Below are 20,886 nucleotides of genomic sequence, written 5' to 3' on the forward strand. Positions count from 1 at the left end.
TTGGTTAAGAATGCCTCACGGGTAATTAAAGAATGGGATGCTTGCATCAACAATACAAAGAATATGCTCAGATACTTAATCGATTTGACGCCTACAAGAGACATTGGTAGAAGGTATTCAATAGCTTAATTGAAAAGTTACGATAGAATGACATTGTGACTTGACCTAGCTTTACCTCTCCGATGTGGTCTGTATAATTCACGAGTAACGTTTGAAAAGAATTGTCAATTTAAAAAGAAATGGCTGAAAAGTGTGTTGATGGGGAGGGGTTGCATGGCGGGTGGAGTTACACGAGGGTTCAGTTACAGGGGGTACAGTTACACGGGGGTTTCGGTTATACAGGGGTTCAGTTACATGGGGGGTTCAGTTGCACGAGGGTGGAGTTAAATGGGGATTGAGTTCCACGAGAGTAGTGCTTTGTCAAGGTTTAGCTTGTCACAGTTACATTCTCTTGATCTTTCAAAGTTCACTTTGATTTTAGTTACATGGGGGGGTTCAGTTGCACGGGGGTTGATTTAGATGGGGCTCGAGTTCCACGAGAGTAATACTTTGTCGTGGTTTAGCTTGTCACAGTTACTCTCTTTGGGCTGTTTGTGTTTCTTTGGGTTGTGTGTGTCTCTTTGGGCTATGGAAACCCCTGGTCCTCAATAGTTCGCCTGGGCTCCAAAGAATCCCCGGCGCCCCAAAGGCTCCTGAGCCCCTATTATAATACTTTTTGAGGCTTTATTATATCTTTTCAGAACAAATTATTATTTTAGGGAATTATTTCTATGAAACAGTTAGAGACATTTTAAAAGATGATTTTAGAAGAGGATTTGAGGGTGAAGCTCTGTGGTCGTTATAATACACATGTTACATGTGAACAGTGTTGTGAGGTTCCCTACCTCAACCCCAAAGGGCTTCCATACCACTACCCCAACCATGAAGAAAACCCCTGGTCCTCAAATGTTCTCCAGGCTCCCAAAGGGCCCCTGGCGCCCCCAAAGGCTCCTGAGCCCCCACTATAATACTTTTTAAGGCTTTATTATATCTTTTTAGAACAAATTGGTATTTTAGGGAATTATTTCGGTGAAACAGTTAGAGACATTTTAAAAGATGATTTAAAAGATGATTTTAGAAGAGGATTTGAGGGTGAAACTCTGTGGTCGTTATAATACACAAGTTCCATTTGAACAGTGTTGTGAGGTCCCATACCTCAACCCCAAAAGGCTCCGATCCCCCCACCCCAACCTCCAAGAAACCCCCCGTCCTCAAAGGGTCTCCGGGCTCCCACAGGGCCCCCGGCACCCCACAGTCTCTTGGGCCCCCAATATAAAACTTTTTCAGGCTTTATTATAGTATTTTGGGACAAAGTATTATTTTAGGGAATTATTTCAGTGTAACAGTTAGAATAAATTTAAAAGGTGACTTAAAAGAGTATTTTAGAAGAGGAATTGAGCGTGAAACTCTTTGGTCGTTAGAATACACAAGTTCAATTTGAACAGTGTTGTGAGGTCCCCTACCACAACCCCAAAGGGCTCTAATCCCCCCACCCCAACCCCGCAGGAAGCCCCAACCCCAAAGGGTTGCGATCCCCCAACCCCAACCCAGAAGGAAGCCACCGGTCCTCAAAGGTCCCCCCAGCTCCCAAAGGACCACCCAGCCCTCATGGGCCCCCTCAGACCCTCAATGGCCCTCCCCGGGCTCCCGTCTTTCGTAGGTGAATGTTGTCTGAAACTTGTGTTTTAGGGTGTATGGGTTGCTATTTTTGACTTTTCGGAGTTGGATTTCTTAGTCTTTCATAGGTCTGTGTTGTCTGAAACCTTTGATTTGGGATGGGATGGTTTGCGATTTTTGACTTTTCTGAGCTGGATTTCTTACCCTTTCATAGGTGTGTATTTTCAGAAAATTATGATTTGGGATGTGTAGTTTGCTAGTTGGACTTTTCAGAGCTAGATTTCCTAGTCTTTCGTTCGTGTGTGTTGTCTGAAATCTATGATTTGGGATGTGTGGGTTGCTATTTTTTTACTTTTCTGAGCTGGATTTCTTAGCCTTTCATAGGTGTGTATGATATTTTCTTGATAAAACATAGCTGTGACTTCATCAGATGTTTTTGTTGTGCTGTGTGTTTTTTATATTAGTAGTTTTTTAGTTTTTTTTGCAAGCCATTCATAATATACCTTAAATTCATTCAGATATTTTCTTCATCAAACATAGCCGTTACTACCTCAGATGGTTTTGTATTGAATTGAGTTGTTACTAGTAGTAGTATTTTCGTGTTTTTGCAAGCCATTAATACTATACCTTAAATGCATTCAGATATTTTCTTGATAAAACATAGCCGTGACTACATCAGATGGTTTTTTTTTTAATGAAAATCACACTATCAGATTCAGTGTATCAGAGAACCCTACTGTAGTCCCTCATAGGTGTTTGTTGTCTGAAACCTATAGTTTGGGGTGAGTAGTTTGCTATGTCAGGCTTTTCTGAGCTAAGGTTTCCTAGTATTTCGTAGGCGTGTGTTGTCTGAAACTTATGATTTGAGGTGTGTAATTTGCTATTTCCGACTTTTCATAGCTAGATTTCCTAGTATTTCGTAGGTGTATGTTGTCTGAAAACTATGATTTGGAGTCGGTGGTATGCTATTTTTTGACTTTTCTGAGCTGGTTTTTTTAGCCTTTCATAGGGGTGTGTTGACTGAAGCATATGATCTGGGATGGGTGGTTTGCTATTTTTTACTTTTCTAAGCTAGATTTCTTAGTCTTTCATAGGTGTGTATTGTCAGAAAATTATGATTTGGGATGTGTAGTTTGCTTTTAGGACTTTTCAGAGCTATGATTCTTAGTCTCTCATAGGCGTTTGTTGTCTGAAACCTCTAGTTTGGGATGAATAGTTTGCTGAGAAGTTAACTTTAGTATTTTATGGTTTTATTTGCCTGAAATCATGAATTAGAATAGTTAATTATCTGTTTAGGGTTTTCAGACCTAGGTTTTTTAGATTTTCGTGCGTGCTCGACTCCTGGGGTTTATTATTTTAGAAGTTAACTTTAGTATTTTGTGGTTTTACGTGCCTGAAATCTTGAATTAGAGTTTTTAATTAGCTGTTTAGGTCTTCAGACATAGTTTTTTAGATGTTCATGGGTGTTCGGTTCCTGGAGGGTTTTATGAATCCTCCTCTGAAGGAAATCCGATGATTTTAGGACTCGGCCCCCTAGATATAATTCCATTCAACCTTGAGCGAAGATATAAAAGTTTGATGGAGTATTTTTCTACATAATAGCTTTAATAATAATATCCAAGATTATAGGACAGCCTGACACAGAATTTATAAGTTGCAGAGAGTTCAATGACTCCTCCCCGCAATGACTTCCAAGGGTTTTATGACTCCTCCCCACAATGAATTCAGATGGTTTTAAGACTCATCTCACTAGTCATAACTCTGTTCAACCTTGAGCGAAGGTATAAAAGTTTGATGAAGTATTTCTCTACTTAACAACTACATTAATAGCCTCCAAGATGATTGGACTGTATGACACCGAATTTATCAGTTTGAAAAAATCATTTTGTGGTGTTATATTCGAATGTGCTTTTTTTTTATTGTCTATGGATTTCGAAGAAATTGACTGTTATCATTGGTTAGTGAACTATAATCTGTTTGAGTATGATAAAAGCTTGTGGAGTACTACATTACGTTTTATAAACAGACTGGGATTCTATGATAGAGTGATTACACCACTTAATAATACTGGTCAGGAACTGAGAAATGTCCAGGAGGAAGTCAGTGAAATTTGCAGCTTTTTCAGAGTTGAAGCACTCTACGTAAAGGGCAATGTACCTACAGATAAAGTTTTAATTCAAAAGTGTGACCCTAGGATTCCACTTTTCAATCTAGAAGAGTTTAAGTGTCCTAAATTTGAAGGGCGTTATCACCGTCCTGAAGACGAGGTTAGGTTCTTCGCACAGTGGATACCTAAGAACATACCTGATTGTGATAAATCCATAAGACATGTTAAAAACTATTCTATATCATGGGACCATCGTTTGTGGATGTTTAAGAGTGAACTCTAAGTACTATTTTTATGTAAACATTTGTTGTTGTTTTTTTTTCTAAAAAAAACAAAATCTGTTAATACATTTAAGCAATAAATATCTTTAAGCTTAACCCGTCTTTGTTCTTTAAAATAGTTCTATTTTAAGCAAGTAACAAAATCCTTCCTGAAGTCAGCTCATTGATACATAATGCAGACAATTCATTGTGTAAACTATGAAAAAAATTTTAAGCAATTAAGTAATAATTTATTTCTTGGAATTACCTCTTGGATACACAATACAGAAATTTTCATTAAGGATGTAATGAAAAAAATTTTAAGTAAGTGGCAAGTTCTTTATTGAATTCACCTGCAGGATAAACAAAGACATTTCGTTCAAGAAATTATGACAAAATTCTAAGTAAGTAACAAACTCTTTATTGTTTACATGACTTAGATACACTATGTACAAATTTAATTCAAGAAATTATGAAAAAATTCTCAGTAAGTAACAATTTCTTTCTTGGTCATCTCTTGGATACACAATACGGAAATTTCATTCAAGAAATTATGAAAATATTTGTAAGTAAGTAACAAACTCTTTATTGATTTCACCTCTTGGATATACAGTACAGATACTTCATTCAAGAAATTATGAAAAAATCGCAAGTAAGTAACTTTTTTTCTCTTTATCACAAACAATTTTCACTTAGCTAAATGATTTAGAAATATAATTCAAGAAATTATTAAAAAATTCTCAGTAAGTAACAATTTCTTTCTTGAAGTCAACTCTTGGATAAACAATACGGAAATTTCATTCAAGAAATTATGAAAATATTTTTAAGTAAGTAACAAACTCTTTATCGATTTCACCTCTTGGATATACAGTTCAGATACTTCATTCAAGAAATTATGAAAAAGTCGCAAGTAAGTAACTTTTTTTTCTCTTTGTCACAAACAACTTTCACTTAGCTACATGATGTAGAAATTTAATTCAAGAAATTATTAAAAATTCTCAGTAAGTAACAATTTCTTTCTTGAAGTCAACTCTTGTATACACAATTTCATTCAAGAAATTATGAAAAAATTGTAACTAAGTAGCAAATTCTTTCTTGAATTCACATGTTGGATAAACAAAATACATTTCGTTCAGAAATTATGACAAAATTCTCAGTAAGTAACAAACTCTTTATTGTTTTCACGAGTTAGATATACGATGTAGAAATTAAATTCAAGAAATTATGAAAGAAAATCTCAGTAAGTAACAATTTCGTTCTTGAAGTCAACTCTTGGATACACAATACGGAAATTTCATTCAAGAAATTATGAAAATATTTGTAAGTAAGTAACAAAATCTTTATTGATTTCACCTCTTGGATATACAGTACAGATACTTCATTCAAGAAATTATGAAAAAATCGCAGTAAGTAACTTTTTTTTCTCTTTATCACAAACAATTTTCACTTACCTACACGATGTAGAAATTTAATTCAAGAAATTATGAAAAAATTCTCAGTAAGTAACAATTTCTTTCTTGCAGTCAACTCTTTGATACACAATACGGAAATTTCATTCAAGAAATTATAAAAAAGTTGTAACTAAGTAGCAAATTCTTTCTTGAATTCACCTGTTGGACAAACAAAAAGACATTTCGTTCAAGAAATTATGACAAAATTATAAGTAAGTAACAAACTCTTTATTGTTTTCACGAGTTAGATATACGACGTAGAAATTAAATTCAAGGAATTATGAAAAAATTCTCAGTCTAAGTAGCAAATTCTTTCTTGAATTCACCTGTTGGATAAACAAAAAAACAAAAAAGACATTTCGTTCTAGAAATTATGACAAAATTCTAAGTAAGTAACAAACTTTATTGTTTTCACGAGTTAGATATACGATGTAGAAATTAAATTCATGAAATTATGAAAAAATTCTCAGTAAGTAACCATTTCTTTCTTGAAGTCAACTCTGGATACACAATACGGAAATTTCATTCAAGAAATTATGAAAATATTTGTAAGTAAGTAACAAACTCTTTATTGATTTCACCTCTTGGATATACAGTACAGATACTTCATTCAAGAAATTATGAGAAAATCGCAAGTAAGTAGCTTTTTTTTCTCTTTATCACAAACAATTTTCACTTAGCTACACGATGTAGAAATTTAATTCAAGAAATTATGAAAAAATTCTCAGTAAGTTTCAATTTCTTTCTTGAAGTCAACTCTTGGATACACACAATACGGAAATTTCATTCAAGAAATTATAAAAATATTTGTAAGTAAGTAACAAGTCTTTATTGATTTCACCTCTTGAATATACAGTACAGATACTTCATTCAAGAAACGTGATTAAACACGTTTTGAAACTACATGCTATTTGTATGCCTTTCTGGCACCTTCCAAACGATGGGATTCCCACCGGTTCAAACTCCACGTTTTCAACCAGACTGGTTTTTTAGGGATCAACCCGGAGAGACATGCAACGTCGACAGAGCTTTATTTACTTTATGAAGGTTTCTTGCGACGAGGTACCGGGCGCGCCCGTACCCTAGGGGAAATTATCCTTAAAAAATGAAATAAAGCGCGGTCGACTTTGCCTGTCTCCCCTGAGTGGTCCCTAAAAAACCAGTCTGGTTGAAAACGTGGAGTTTGAATCAGTGGGGAATCCCCGCTCGTTTGGAAAGGTGCCAAGGAAAGGCATACAAATAGCATGTAGTTTCAAAACGTGTTTAATCACGTTTCTTGAATGAAGTATCTGTACTGTATATTCAAGAGGTGAAATCAATAAAGAGCTTTTTACTTACTTACAATTATTTTTTATAATTTCTTGAATGAAATTTCTGTATTGTGTGTATCCAAGAGTTGACTTCAAGAAAGAAATTGTTACTTACTGAGAATTTTTTCATAATTTCTTGAATTAAATTTCTACATCGTGTAGCTAAGTGAAAATTGTTTGTGATAAAGAGAAAAAAAGCTACTTACTTGCGATGTTCTCATAATTTCTTGAATGAAGTATCTGTACTGTATATCCAAGAGGTGAAATTAATAAAGAGTTTGTTACTTACTTACAAATATTTTCATAATTTCTTGAATGAAATTTCCGTATTGTGTATCCAAGAGTTGACTTCAAGAAAGAAATGATTACTTACTGAGAATTTTTTCATAATTTCATGAATTTAATTTCTACCTCGTATATCTAACTCGTGAACACAATAAAGTTTGTTACTTACTTAGAATTTTGTCATAATTTCTTGAACGAAATGTCTTTTTTGTTTTTTTGTTTATCCAACAGGTGAATTCAAGAAAGAATTTGCTACTTATACTGAGAATTTTTGCATAATTTCTTGAATTTAATTTCTACGTCGTATATCTAACTCGTGAAAACAATAAAGAGTTTGTTACTTACTTAGAATTTTGTCATAATTTCTTGAACGAAATGTCTTTTTGTTTGTCCAACAGGGGAATTCAAGAAAGAATTTGCTACTTAGTTACAATTTTTTCATAATTTCTTGAATGAAATTTCCGTATTGTGTATCCAAGAGTTGACTTCAAGAAAGAAATTGTTACTTACTGAGAATTTTTTCATAATTTCTTGAATTAAATTTCTACATCGTGTAGGTAAGTGAAAATTGTTTGTGATAAAGAGAAAAAAAAGTTACTTACTTGAGATTTTTTCATAATTTCTTGAATGAAGTATCTGTACTGTATATCCAAGAGGTGAAATCAATAAAGAGTTTGTTACTTACTTACAAATATTTTCATAATTTCTTGAATGAAATTTCCTTATTGTGTATCCAAGAGTTGACTTCAATAACGAAATTGTTACTTACTGAGAATTTTTTTTCATAATTTCTTGAATTTAATTTCTACATCGTATATCTAACTCGTGAAAACAATAAAGATTTTGTTACTTACTTAGAATTTTTTCATATTATATATAACTAAAGTTATTTTTTTTAATCAAAAGTGTGAAATATAGAACGATATTTATAAGGGGTTACAATTTGTTCATTATGTATACAATTTACTTGTATATCATTTATTTGATTTTTGGAAAGATATTTTTTAACACTAAGCATTTTTTAATAGTTTCTTGTGTGTATTTTATAATGAATGAAGAGCAGTGTACTTTTTGTTGGATAAAGAGAAAAAAAAGTTACTTACTTGCGATTTTTTCATAATTTCTTTAATGAAGTATCTGTACTGTATATCCAAGAGGTGAAATCAATATAGAGTTTGTTTCTTACTTACAAATATTTTCATAATTTCTTGAATTAAATTTCCGTATTGTGTATCCAAGAGTTGACTTCAAGAAAGAAATTGTTACTTACTGAGAATTTTTTAATAATTTCTTGAATTAAATTTCTACATCATTTAGCTAAGTGAAAATTTGTTTGTGATAAAGAGAAAAAAAGTTAGTTACTTGCGATTTTTTCATAATTTCTTGAATGAAGTATCTGTACTGTATATCAAAGAGGTGAAATCAATAAAGAGTTTGTTACTTACTTACAAATATTTTCATAATTTCTTCAATGAAATTTCCGTATTGTGTATCCAAGAGATGACTTCAAATAAGAAATTGTTACTTACTGAGAATTTTTTCATAATTTCTTGAATTGAATTTCTACATCGTGTATCTAAGTCATCTAAACAATAAAGAGTTTGTTACTTACTTAGAATTTTGTCATAATTTCTTGAACGAAATGTCTTTGTTTATCCAGCAGGTGAATTCAAGAAAGAATTTGCTACTTACTTAAAATTTTTTCATTATTTCTTTAATGAAAATTTCTGTATTGTGTATCCAAGAGGTGACTTCAAGAAAGAATTTGTTACTTACTTACTTACAATTTTTTTCATAGTTTCTTAAATGAAGTTTCTGCATTGTGTATCCAAGAGCTGACTTCAGGAAGGAGTTTGTTACTTGCTTACAATAGAACTATTCTAAAGAACAAGGACGGGTTAAGCTTAAAGATATTTATTGCTTATTAACATTGCGTATTAACAAGATATTTATTGCGTATTAACAGATTTTGTTTTTTTTTTAGAAAAAAAAACAACAACAAATGTTTACATAAAAATAGTACTTAGAGTTCACTCTTAAACATCCACAAACGATGGTCCCATGATATAGAATAATTTTTAACATGTCTTATGGATTTATCACGATCAGGTATGTTCTTAGGTATCCACTGTGCGAAGAACCTAACCTCGTCTTCAGGACGGTGATAACCCCCTTCAAATTTAGGACACTTAAACTCTTCTAGATTGAAAAGTGGAATCCTAGGGTCACACTTTTGAATTAAAACTTTATCTGTAGGTACATTGTCCTTTACGTAGAGTGCTTCAACTCCGAAAAAGCTGCAAATTTCACTGACTTCCTCCTGGACATTTCTCAGTTCCTGACCAGTATTATTAAGTGGTGTAATCACTTTATCATAGAATCCCAGTCTGTTTATAAATCGTAATGTAGTACTCCACAAGCTTTTATCATACTCAAACAGATTATAGTTCACTAACCAATGATAACAGTCGATTTCTTCGAGATCCATAGACAATAATAAAAAAGCACATTCGAATATAACACCACAAGATGATTTTTTCAAACTGATAAATTCGGTGTCATACAGTCCAATCATCTTGGAGGCTATTAATGTAGTTGTTAAGTAGAGAAATACTTCATCAAACTTTTATACCTTCGCTAAAGGTTGAACGGAGTTATGACTAGTGAGATGAGTCTTAAAACCATCTGAATTCATTGTGGGGAGGAGTCATAAAACCCTTGGAATTCATAGCGGGGAGGAGTCATTGAACTCTCGGTAACTGATAAATTATGTGTCATACTGTCCTATCATCTTGGAAGTTATTAATGTAGTTTTTAAGTAGAAAAATACTTCATCAAACTTTTATATCCTCGCTCAAGGTTGAATGGAGTTATGGCTAGGTGGACGAGTCATAAAACCATCTGAATTCATTGAGAGGAGGAGTCATAAAACCCTCCAGGAACCCAACACCCATGAACATCTAAAAAACTATGTCTGAAAACCTAAACAGCTAATTAAAAATTCTAATTCAAGATTTCAGGCACGTAAAACCACAAAATACTAAAGTTAACTTCTCAAATAATAAACCCCAGGAGTCGAGCACGAACGAAAATCTAAGAAACCTAGGTCTGAAAACCCTAAACAGATAATTAACTATTCTAATTCATGATTTCAGGTACATAAAACCATAAAATACTAAAGTTAACTTCTCGGCAAACTATTCATCTTAAACTAGAAGTTTCAGACAACAAACGCCTATGAGAGACTAAGAATCATAGCTCTGAAAAGCCCTAAAAGAAAACTACACATCCCAAATCATAATTTTCTGACAATACACACCTATGAAAGACTAAGAAATCCAGCTTAGAAAAGTCAAAAATAGCAAACCACCCATCCCAGATCATAGGCTTCAGTCAACACACCCCTATGAAAGGCTAAGAAAACCAGCTCAGAAAAGTCAAAAATAGCAAACCACCCACTCCAAATCATAGGTTTCAGACAACACACACCTACTAAAGACTAAGAAATCTAGCTATGAAAAGTCGGAAATAGCAAATTACACAACTCAAATCATAAGTTTCAGACAGCACACGCCTACTAAATACTAAGAAACCTTAGCTCGGAAAAGCCTGACATAGTAAACTACTCTCCCCAAACTATAGGTTTCAGACAACAAACACCTATGAGGGACTACAGTAGGGTTCTCTGATACACTGAATCTGATAGTGTGATTTTCATTAAAAAAAACCATCTGATGTATTCACGGCTATGTTTTATCAAGCATTTAAGGTATAGTAGGAATGGCTTGAAAAGAACACGAAAATACTACTAATAGTAACAACTCAATGCACTACAAAACCATCTGATGTATTAACTGCTATATTTTATGAAGAAAATATCTGAATGAATTTAAGGTATAGTATGAATGGCTTTCAAAAAACACCAAATAACTAATAATATAAAAAAATCACTGCACTACAAAACCATATGATGTAGTCATTGCTATGTTTTATCAAGAAAATATCATACACACATATGAAAGGATAAGAAATACAGCTCAGAAAAGTCAAAAAATAGAAACCAACACAACCCAAATCATAGTTTTCAGACAACACACACCAACGAAAGACTAAGAAATCTAGATCTTAAAAGTCCAACTAGCAAACTACACATCCCAAATCAGAATATTCTGAAAGCACACACCTATGAAAGGGTAAGAAACTCAGCTCAAGAAAGTTAAAAATAGCAAACCACCCATCCCAAATCATAGATTTCAGACAACACATACCTATGAAAGACTAAGAAATCCAACTCCGAAAAGTCAAAAATAGCAACCCATACACTCTGAAACATCAGTTTCAGACAACATTCACCTACGACAGACGGGAGCCCGGGGAGGGTCTTTGAGGGTCTGAGGGGGTCCTTGAGGGCTGGGTGGTCCTTTGGCAGCTTGAGGGACCTTTGAGGACCGGTGGCTTCCTTCAGGGTTGGGGTAGGGGGATCGGAACCCTTGGGGGTTGGGGGTTCCTTCGGGGTTGGGGTGGGGGGATTGGAGCCCTTTGGGGTTGAGGTAGGGGACCTCACAACACTGTTCAAATGGAACTTGTGTATTATAACGACCACAGAGTTTCACCCTCAAATCCTCTTCTAAAATCATCTTTTAAATCATCTTTTAAAATGTCTCTAACTGTTTCACCGAAATAATTCCCTAAAATAATAATTTGTTCTGAAAAGATATAATAAAGCCTTAAAAAGTATTATAATGGGGGCCCAAGCGCGTTGGGGGTGCGGGGGATCCTAGGGGCGCCGGTTTACACTTGGCGGACCGGGGGTTCTTGGGAGGTGGGGGGAGGGGGATCGGAACCCTTTGGGGTTGAGGAATGCGACCTCACAACAATATTCAAATGGAACTTGTGTATTATAACGACCACCGAGTTTCACCCTCAAATCCTCTTCTAAAATCCTCTTTTAAATCATCTTTTAAAATGTCTCGAACTGTTTCACCGAAATAATTCCCTAAAATAATAATTTGTTCTGAAAAGATATAATAAAGCCTTAAAAAGTATTATAATGGGGGTTCAGGAGCCTTTGGGGCGCCGGGGGCCCTTTGGGAGCCCGTAGAACCTTTGAGGACCAGGTGTTTCCTTCGGGGTTGGGCTGGGGGGATCGGACCCCTTTGGGCTTGTGGTAGAGGACCTCACAGCACTGTTCAAATGGAACTTATGTATTATAACGACCACAGAGTTTCACCCTCAAATCCTCTTCTAAAATCATCTTTTAAATCATCTTTTAAATTGTCTCTAACTGTTTCACCGAAATAATTCCCTAAAATACTAGTTTGTTCAGAAAAGATATAATAAAGCCTTAAAAAGTATTATAATGGGGGCTCAGGAGCCTTTGGGGCGCCGGGGGCCCTTTGGGAGCCCGGAGAACCTTTGAGGACCGGGGGTTTACATAGCCCAAAAAGACTCAAACAACCCAAAGAAACACAAACAGCCCAAAGAGAGTAACTGTGACAAGCTAAACCACGACAAAGTACTACTCTCGTGGAACTCGAGCCCCATCTAAATCATCCCCTAGGCAACTGAACCCCCCATGTAACTAACATCAAAGTGAACTTTGAAGGATCAAGAGAATGTAACTTTGACAAGCTAAACCACAACAAAGCACTACTCTCGTGGAACTCAAGCCCCATTTACCTCAACCCCCTTCGCAGCTGAACCCCCCTTGTAACTGAACCCCTGTATAACTGAAACCCCCGTGTAACTGTACCCCCTTTAACTGAACCCTTGTGCAACTCAACCCTCCATGCAACCCATCCCCCTCAAAACACTTTTCAGCCATTTCTTTTTAAATTGACAATACTTTTCAAACGTTACTTGTGTATTATACAGACCACATCGGAGAGGTAAAGCTAGGTCAAGTCACAATGTCATTCTATCGTTATTTTTCAATTAAGCTATTGAATACCTTCTACCAATGTCTCTTTTAGGCGTCAAATCTATTAAGTATCTGAGCATATTCTTTGTATTGCTGATGCAAGCATCCCATTCTTTAATTACCCGTGAGGCATTCTTAACCATCGCAATACCTTTACGCAAATACCTTTTCGCAAAAAATTTGCAAATCTCGTACACTAAAGACGTAATTACCCTTTTCAAAAACATTACTCTTTCTATTAATGAACCCAAGAAACGAAACCAGTCTGATAGCATCACACAATCTCGCTCCTAGTTCCAAAAATGGAATGCGTGTACCGTTCATAGTAATAGCTTTAATAGGACCGGTATTGCGTAAATCTCTTTGAAAGGGTGTAATGCCCTGTAGAATAGGACTACTAGAATACCTACCAGAAAAACCTGTTTGGTACATAGGACTCTTAGAATTCCATAGATGGTTACTACTCACTAGAACTTTTAATTTCCATTCCAATGTGCCCCCCCCCACGATATTCTAGGACCACTGCTTCGATACGATCACCCCTGGCAAAAAAATAAATAAATAAACACGCACCCGTGATCTTTCTTCTGGCAAAAAATGTAAAATTCCACATTTTTGTAGATAGGAGCTTGAAACCTCTACAGTGGGGTTTTCTGACACGCGGAATATGATGGTGTGATTTTCATTCAGGTTCTATAACCTTTAGGGGGTCTTCCTCCTTTTTTCGAAAATCAGCCAAATTTTCTCAGGCGCTTAACTTTTGATGGGTAGGATTAAACTTGATGAAACTTATATATTTGAAATCAACATTAAAATCCAATTCTTTTGATGTATCTATTTGTATCAAAATACCGATTTCTAGAGTTTCTGTTACCATTGAGCCGGGTCCCAATAACAAATACTATATGTTAACATTGGGTAAAGTTCATAACTTTCAGCCCTCCTCCTGGGGGCTTCGAGGGATTAAGTCATCCTAAAAGACATAGTTATAATATTTTCGACCATGCTGAACAAAATGGCTATCTGAAAATTTTGATCAGATGACTTTGGGAAAAAAATGAGCGTGGGAAGGGGCCTAGTTGCCCTCCTTTTGGTCACTTAAAAAGGGCACTAGAACTTTTAATTTCCGTTCCAATGAGCCCTCCCACGATATTCTAGGACCACTGGGTCGATACGATCACTCCTGGGAAAAAAACAAAACAACAAAAAAACAAATAAACACGCATCCGTGATCTTTCTTCTGGCAAAAAATGGAAAATTCCACATTTTGCAGATAGGAGCTTAAAACCTCTACAGTAGGTTTCTCTCATATGCTGAATTTGATGGTGTGATTTTTATTAAGGTTCTATGTGTTCCACCTTTTTTTCAAAAATCAGGCAAATTTTTTCAGGCACGTAACTTTCGATAAGTAAGATTAAACTTGATGAAACTTATATATTTGAAATCAGAATTAAAATCTGATTCTTTTCATGTATCTATTGGTATCAAAATTCCGTTTTTTAGAGTTTCGGTTACCATTGAGCCGGGTCGCTCCTTACTTACAGTTCGTTACCACGAACTGTTTGATATGGTAACTTTTGTTCGATTAATCTTAAAAGTAAGAGTTTATTGCAAAAACAAATTTATGGTGATTTCGAAAAAGAGCCTGAAACCCCATAAAAATGGCGTCGGATCAAAATAAAAAGTGCACCATTGGAATCAGCATGGTCGGAAACTTGTTGTAGTATAATTACAGTCCTCTACCTTGAACACCAAGGAAAATCACTTTTTTGCATGGATAGCACTGATGTCTCATTTTTTCTTTTTTTTTCTTCCAGGGCTAGCGAATGACCAGAATATCAGTTATAGGCGTTTCCTCCCCCCGGACTTTATCCCCCCACCACCCGAAAAATAACCCCCGGAAAGTACCCCCCCCCCCCAAAAAAAAATACTCCCGGTAAATATCCTCCCCCTCCCCTCCGTGGAAAATAAGGCTTTCGAATGTTGAAACTTTTATATGAGCTTTGTTTTTTATTTTCCGTAAGGGGGGGGGAGGAATTTTCGTATTTGTGTATTATACGCCACTCATTCAAGTTTACACTGCGTAAAACACGAGTACAAACCGGTTTCTTAGTTAGTTTCTTCCAGCTTAGCGCGAGACAAGACAAAGACAAGTGACAGAAAAGATGAGAAATATATGATTTGGGATATATATTTGCACATAGGAAGGGGGGGGAAGTGTTTGGACAGTTTAAGTCCGAAAACAATTCTTAGTCTGCAGTATGCAGAATAATTGTACCTAACACATTTTGCATGCAGGCCCGCTATACTTTACATCCCACCCCCTAATTTGCAAATATATAGCCCAAATTTGTTTCAGAAGTAACGAAGAAACTGGTTTGTTCTCGAATTTTACACATCGTAAACTTGAGTGAGTGGCGTATAATACACAAGTACCGGAATTTTTCATGGAGAGAGCCGGATTTCCCGATATCATTTAAAAACGATCAGAAATTAGATAAAAAAAAACAAGTTTTTTCAACTGAAAGTAAAGATACGTATATGAAAGGGGTTGCCTCCTCCTCAAGACCTCGCTCTTTACGCTAAAGTTCGTTTTTTAAGAATTATAAAACAAAGCTTATTATTCTAATTAAACGGCCATTGTGTTTCAGGAATCGTTCTTAAAGAACTAGGACAAATAGTCAAAACTTTAGCATAAAGAGCAAGGGCCAACTCCTTCATATGTGTACTAATTTCTGTTTATTTTAAGTTTTGACGTTGCTCCTTACTTTAAGTTGAAAGAACTTTTATTCTAATTTAATTTCTGATCGTTTTTAAATAATACTGGGAAATCCGGCTCTCTCTCCATGAAAGGATTACTGTACTTGTCTATTATACGCCACTCGCTCAAGTTTACGATGTGTAAAACTCGAGAACAAACCGGTTTCTTCGTTAATTTCTTCGTTGCTTTAGAAACAAATTTAGGCTGTATATTTGCACATTAGGGGAGGGGTGGTTAAAATGCAGCGGCTCTGCATGCAAAATGTGTTAGGTACAATTATTCCACATATTATGAAGTAAGAATTGTTTTCTGACTTCAAGCTGTCCAAATACTCCCCCTTCTTATGTGCAAATATAAAGCACAAATTATATATTTCTCATCTTGTCTGTCACTTGTCTTTGTCGTGTCTCGCACTAAGACAAAAGAAACTAACGAAGAAACCGGTTAGTCCTCGAGTTTTACACAGAGTAAACTTGAGTGAGCGGCGTATAGTACACAAGTACCAAAATTCCATCCCCCTATGGAAAAAAAACTCAAATAAACTTCTTAAATTTGGAAAACCTGATTTTCCACGGGGCGGGGGTATTTTCCGCGGGGGTAGGGGGGAAAGCCGGCCACCCAGAACATCATAGAGAGAAGTTTAATGGCTCATTGGAACGAAAATTAAATTTTATAGTGCCTTTTTTAAGTGACCAAAAATACAGTAGGGCAGCTACTCCCCCTCCCCCAAAAGTCGTCCTGTAAAAATTTCAAAGGTCTAATAGTTCAAAGGTCCAATAAATATGGTTTCGATGATGATATGACCCTCCATAGTCCCTGGGGCTGCACGTGGTATTGGGCGTATGGGTATCGCGTGTTTCGTATCGGGCATATCGGTATCGGGTGTTTGTTTCAATCATGGTTTTGTGCTTTCTATCATGGTTGCAGTAGTAGCAGCAATCGTGGTTGCAGCCGTAGCTGCAATCATGGTTGTAGCACATAGTAACCAACCATAGCCCATATAACATAGTAACCACAGCCCATCGTAACCAAAAGCTGAAAAGCGCATTTTGAGTAAAAAACTGTCTGATGAGAAAAAATTGCCATCTAAAATGGATTGAGATTGAATGGTAACTATTATTTCCGTTATTCTTAAAAGTAAAAGTTTATTGAGAAAACAAATTTTAAGTGATATTTACGAAAAAGAGCCTGAAACCCCTCGTAAATGACATCAGCTCGAAATCAAAGTTGAACCATTGGATTCAGTATGGTCTAAAATCTTGAATAGGGTGATTAGAGTCCCCCGCCTTGAACAACAAAGAAAATCACTTTTTTTGCATGGGTAGCACTTATGCGTCCTTTTTTTCCCTATTTTTTAACCAGGGCTGGCGAGTACATAGTCCATGGCAAAAGGGATGTAAGTTACGCAATTACCATGGTTGCAGCAGTAGCTGCAACCTAGTAAAGAGTGAACCACAGCCCATTTTAGCCAAAAGTTGAAAAACGTGTTTTGAAGAAACTGCCTTGTGAGAAAAAAAATGCCATTTCACGGTCACAAACGAGCCTTATAGTAATAAAAAAGGTCAAGATGTACTAAAGAAAACTGAACTGTTTCAGTAGATGCCTGAATTATGCAGGCTTATCTTAGTTTTGACAACATTTTTGGAGAAACTTAATTTCAGCTCGGGGGCGGCAAACTGGGGATTGAGGGAAAATTGGTGTCTGGGTTAAAATCTTAATGTACAATTTGAAATTGTATATTACTCACTATTGGTACTATAATTGGTGCGACCAGCTGGGGAAATCGATTATTTTTTTCTTTTGAAACTTATTCAATAGCTCCGTTAAGCCCGGTTTTTATGTAGTGCAGTGGCTTGTCTTGATTAGCAAATAATGGCAACAAGGTCCCTTCCTTTGTGGACAAAAAAGTGAAAACAAATATCTGAATATGCAAAGCTGTCCGCTTATTTAACCTTTTTGTGTCGAAGCTATTCGCCTGGAGCTACTTTCTTAAGTGCTACTAAATTTATTTATTTTTTTAAAACGACTGCCTTCCCCCTCGAAAAAAATGATGAGTGCAGTGTTGCTTCTACATTAAATTAAGAACGGGCACAGATTAATTAAAAAAAAACTAAATTTTTTCGAGGGAAGTAAAGAGCGAAGTTGAAACTTCAAACGAAAAAAAATTATTATTTCACAGCCTATCTAACAAATATCGATAAGCCTAGTGCAAATAAACCAACTGGTCATATTTCCCTATGTTTGTAGGATTACAGAAAACTAGCGCTTTACTGTGTTTACAAAATACAAAAACATTTATTGAATGCAAATTTACATTACCAAATTTCAATACATGAGTTTACATATTTCTAAGTTTTTTTTCTGTAAATTCTTCTAAAACTGTTTAAAAATCTAATTTTCTCGTCTTCACTTTCAATTGGCATAACCGCTAAACTATTTAATCTATTCCTGATTCATTGTTGATATCATATATTTTTTTTATTGGTTTTAGCCTGGAAAATGATTTCTCTCCAGGAGAAACGCTTATAGGAATTATTGAGAATATTAAATTAAAAAGTAAAAGTTTTTAATACTTTTAAAAAAGATAACTATTGTTCTAATTAAACGACCCTAGTCTTTTTGGGGTCGTTCTTAAAGAATAGGATCAAAATTCAAACTTTAGCGTAAAGACCGAGGTGTTGAGGAGGGGGCAATCCCCTTCATACACGTAATAATTTCTGTTCCGTTTAACTTTTAATGTTGCTCCTTACTTTCAGTTGAAAAAAACATGTTTTTTTGAATATATTTTCTGATTGTTTTTAAGTAATGCCAGGAAATCACGCCCCACCTTCACTGTGAAATCCCCCATGGAAATATCCTCTAGACAATTCAATCCCGGTGAAAATCTACTGCAGACAAATTCCTTTATCCTCTCCACACGTAAAATTAACTCACAGAAGAGAAAGCAAGACATCTAAGAAGAGTTTTATATAGAAATCCTGGCGAATTCCCCCAGTGTATAATTTCTGATGACACGCTCATCCCCGGGTAACTTCCCGCCCAACAGAAAATTCCCCCTTTTAAAAACCCCCAGCCAAAAATTTGCCCCCCCCCCATCCGAAAATGTATATATACTTCACAATAACAAATACTATGTGTAAAAAAGGGCAAATTTTATTACTTAAAGACCTTTCCCTTGGGACTGTGGGGGGTCATTTTATATCCAAAGGCGTAGTTTTTGGTCTTTTCAATTATGATGAACAAAATGGCCATCTCAAAATTTTGATCGGACAGCTTTGGGAAAAAGAGACGGGGGTGGGGTTCAGGTCGCCGTCCAATCTTTTTGGTCACTTAAAAAGGGCACTAGAACTTTTAATTTCCATTCAAATGAGCCCTCTCAAGATATTCTAGGACCACTGAGTCGATACGATCACCCCTGGGAAAAACAAACAAATTAACACGCATCCGTTATCTTACTTCTGGCAAAAAATAAAATATTTCACATTTTTGGAGTTAGGAGCTTGAAACCACCACAGTAAGGCTTTCTGATACGCTGAATCTGATGGTGTGATTTTCATTCAGATTTTAATGCTTTTAGAGGATGTTTCCCTTTTTTTCGTAAATCAGGCAAATTTTCTCAGGTTCGTCGGCTTTAATCGGTAAGACTAAACTTAATGAAACCTATATATTAAAAAACTGCATAATAAGCCGATTCAATTTTTGGCCTGCTCAATTTCTGAGCCTGCTCTGTATATATTTTTATGTGCTTTGAATTTCGGGGCTGTGTGGCTGCAGGATGGCTGGCGTCGCCCTGGAAATGCTCCCCCCGGATAATAACCACTCGTAATCCCCCTCCCCCGCGGCTAGTCGGTCTCCGTTAAGTTATATAAAAAACTTATAAGAAAGGACTTAAAGGTCTTGAACTCTCAATTTCTGATCCAATGAGCACCCTCCAAAATTTCTGCGACCATGAGGGGGAGGTGTGGATAAGGAAGGGAAAGTCTCCCTCCTATACGGAATAAGTTCTGCTCATTTCGGGGTTTAATGTTACTCTTTACTTTCATAATAACAGCGTAGACCAGAAATATTCGATGAAATCATAAGGGAGTAGACATCAATTCCACATTTCTGATGAGTTTTTTAAAGTTTCTTTTGTACCCTCCCTCCCCCGACAAAAATCTGGGTTACGGGTCCTGGGTATTATATATCAATTTATACCTCCACCCTCCCCTCGTCTCTCCCTTAGAACCACTTCTCTATATGTCTGATGGCTCAATGAGAGCTGGGATGTACCCTTTGAGGTATCTCCCTCCCTCCCAAACTACAAATAATCAGAGAACCCCATTGTAGAAGTTTAAGTGCCTTTTTAAGTTTTGTAATTTATCCATTGCTTACATATAGTATTTTTTATTGTGAAATATATGGACATTTTTCGCGGGGAAGTTTTCTACGGGGTTGTCTGGGGGAATTTTCAGTGGTGAGTACATTTTTTGGGAATAATTTACTTTCAGTGAGGATGTATTTTGCAGGGAGGTATTTTCAACGTTTTTTTTCGTGGGGGGGGGGGGTAAACGCCATGAACCGACTGCACGGATCAAGTCGCTCTTATCGGCTCATATTAAGGCCTCTAAATCATTATTAATGTATTGCTAATTTTAATTCATCACAGCACAAAGCCTTCTGAGGCAAACACAGTAGAGGCCTGTATCCTCTTGTTGTCTATGTTTACCTCAAGAACCGCCACTCCTCGAGGGAGAAGACTTAGCGACTTTGAACTGTAATTCTCGGGGCTCACAGGCATGATTATCTGAATGCTATCTTAAAATATTGATCTTATGCCATTTGGTGTCGCGGAGGCACAAATGATTTTGCAAGCAGGTTTGGGTACCCTGCGATTTGTGTCATGACTTGAAAACGGAACTAGATGTATCAGGATATATAATCGAATGAGCCCTTTCCAAACTTCTTATGATCGTCCTTTCTTTATGATGAAGGCGAAGAAAAAAAAATGCATAGGAGACGCTGTGACTTACACTCTTTATTGAGTCTAAGGGTTCGATGTTTTTGTCCCTATTAGTCTTACTTTGGTCCTTATTTGGTCCAAAATCTCCTTACGAAGTTTCTTAGCTTCGCCGATTGAAATTGATTGAAATTTTC

General features: G+C 35.9%; 1 protein-coding gene across 3 annotated transcripts in view; it reads left to right on the plus strand.

Annotated features, from left to right (window-relative positions):
- LOC148954724 (uncharacterized) overlaps positions 1-20,886 on the plus strand; it is a 150,592-nt gene that overhangs the window by 69,588 nt on the left and 60,118 nt on the right. The gene's annotated exons all lie outside the window — the stretch shown is intronic.

Source organism: Artemia sp. Qi Xiang Cuo, chromosome 3 (assembly GCF_049724085.1).
Source record: "Artemia sp. Qi Xiang Cuo chromosome 3, ASM4972408v1, whole genome shotgun sequence".
NCBI classification, from domain to species: Eukaryota; Metazoa; Arthropoda; class Branchiopoda; order Anostraca; family Artemiidae; genus Artemia; species Artemia sp. Qi Xiang Cuo.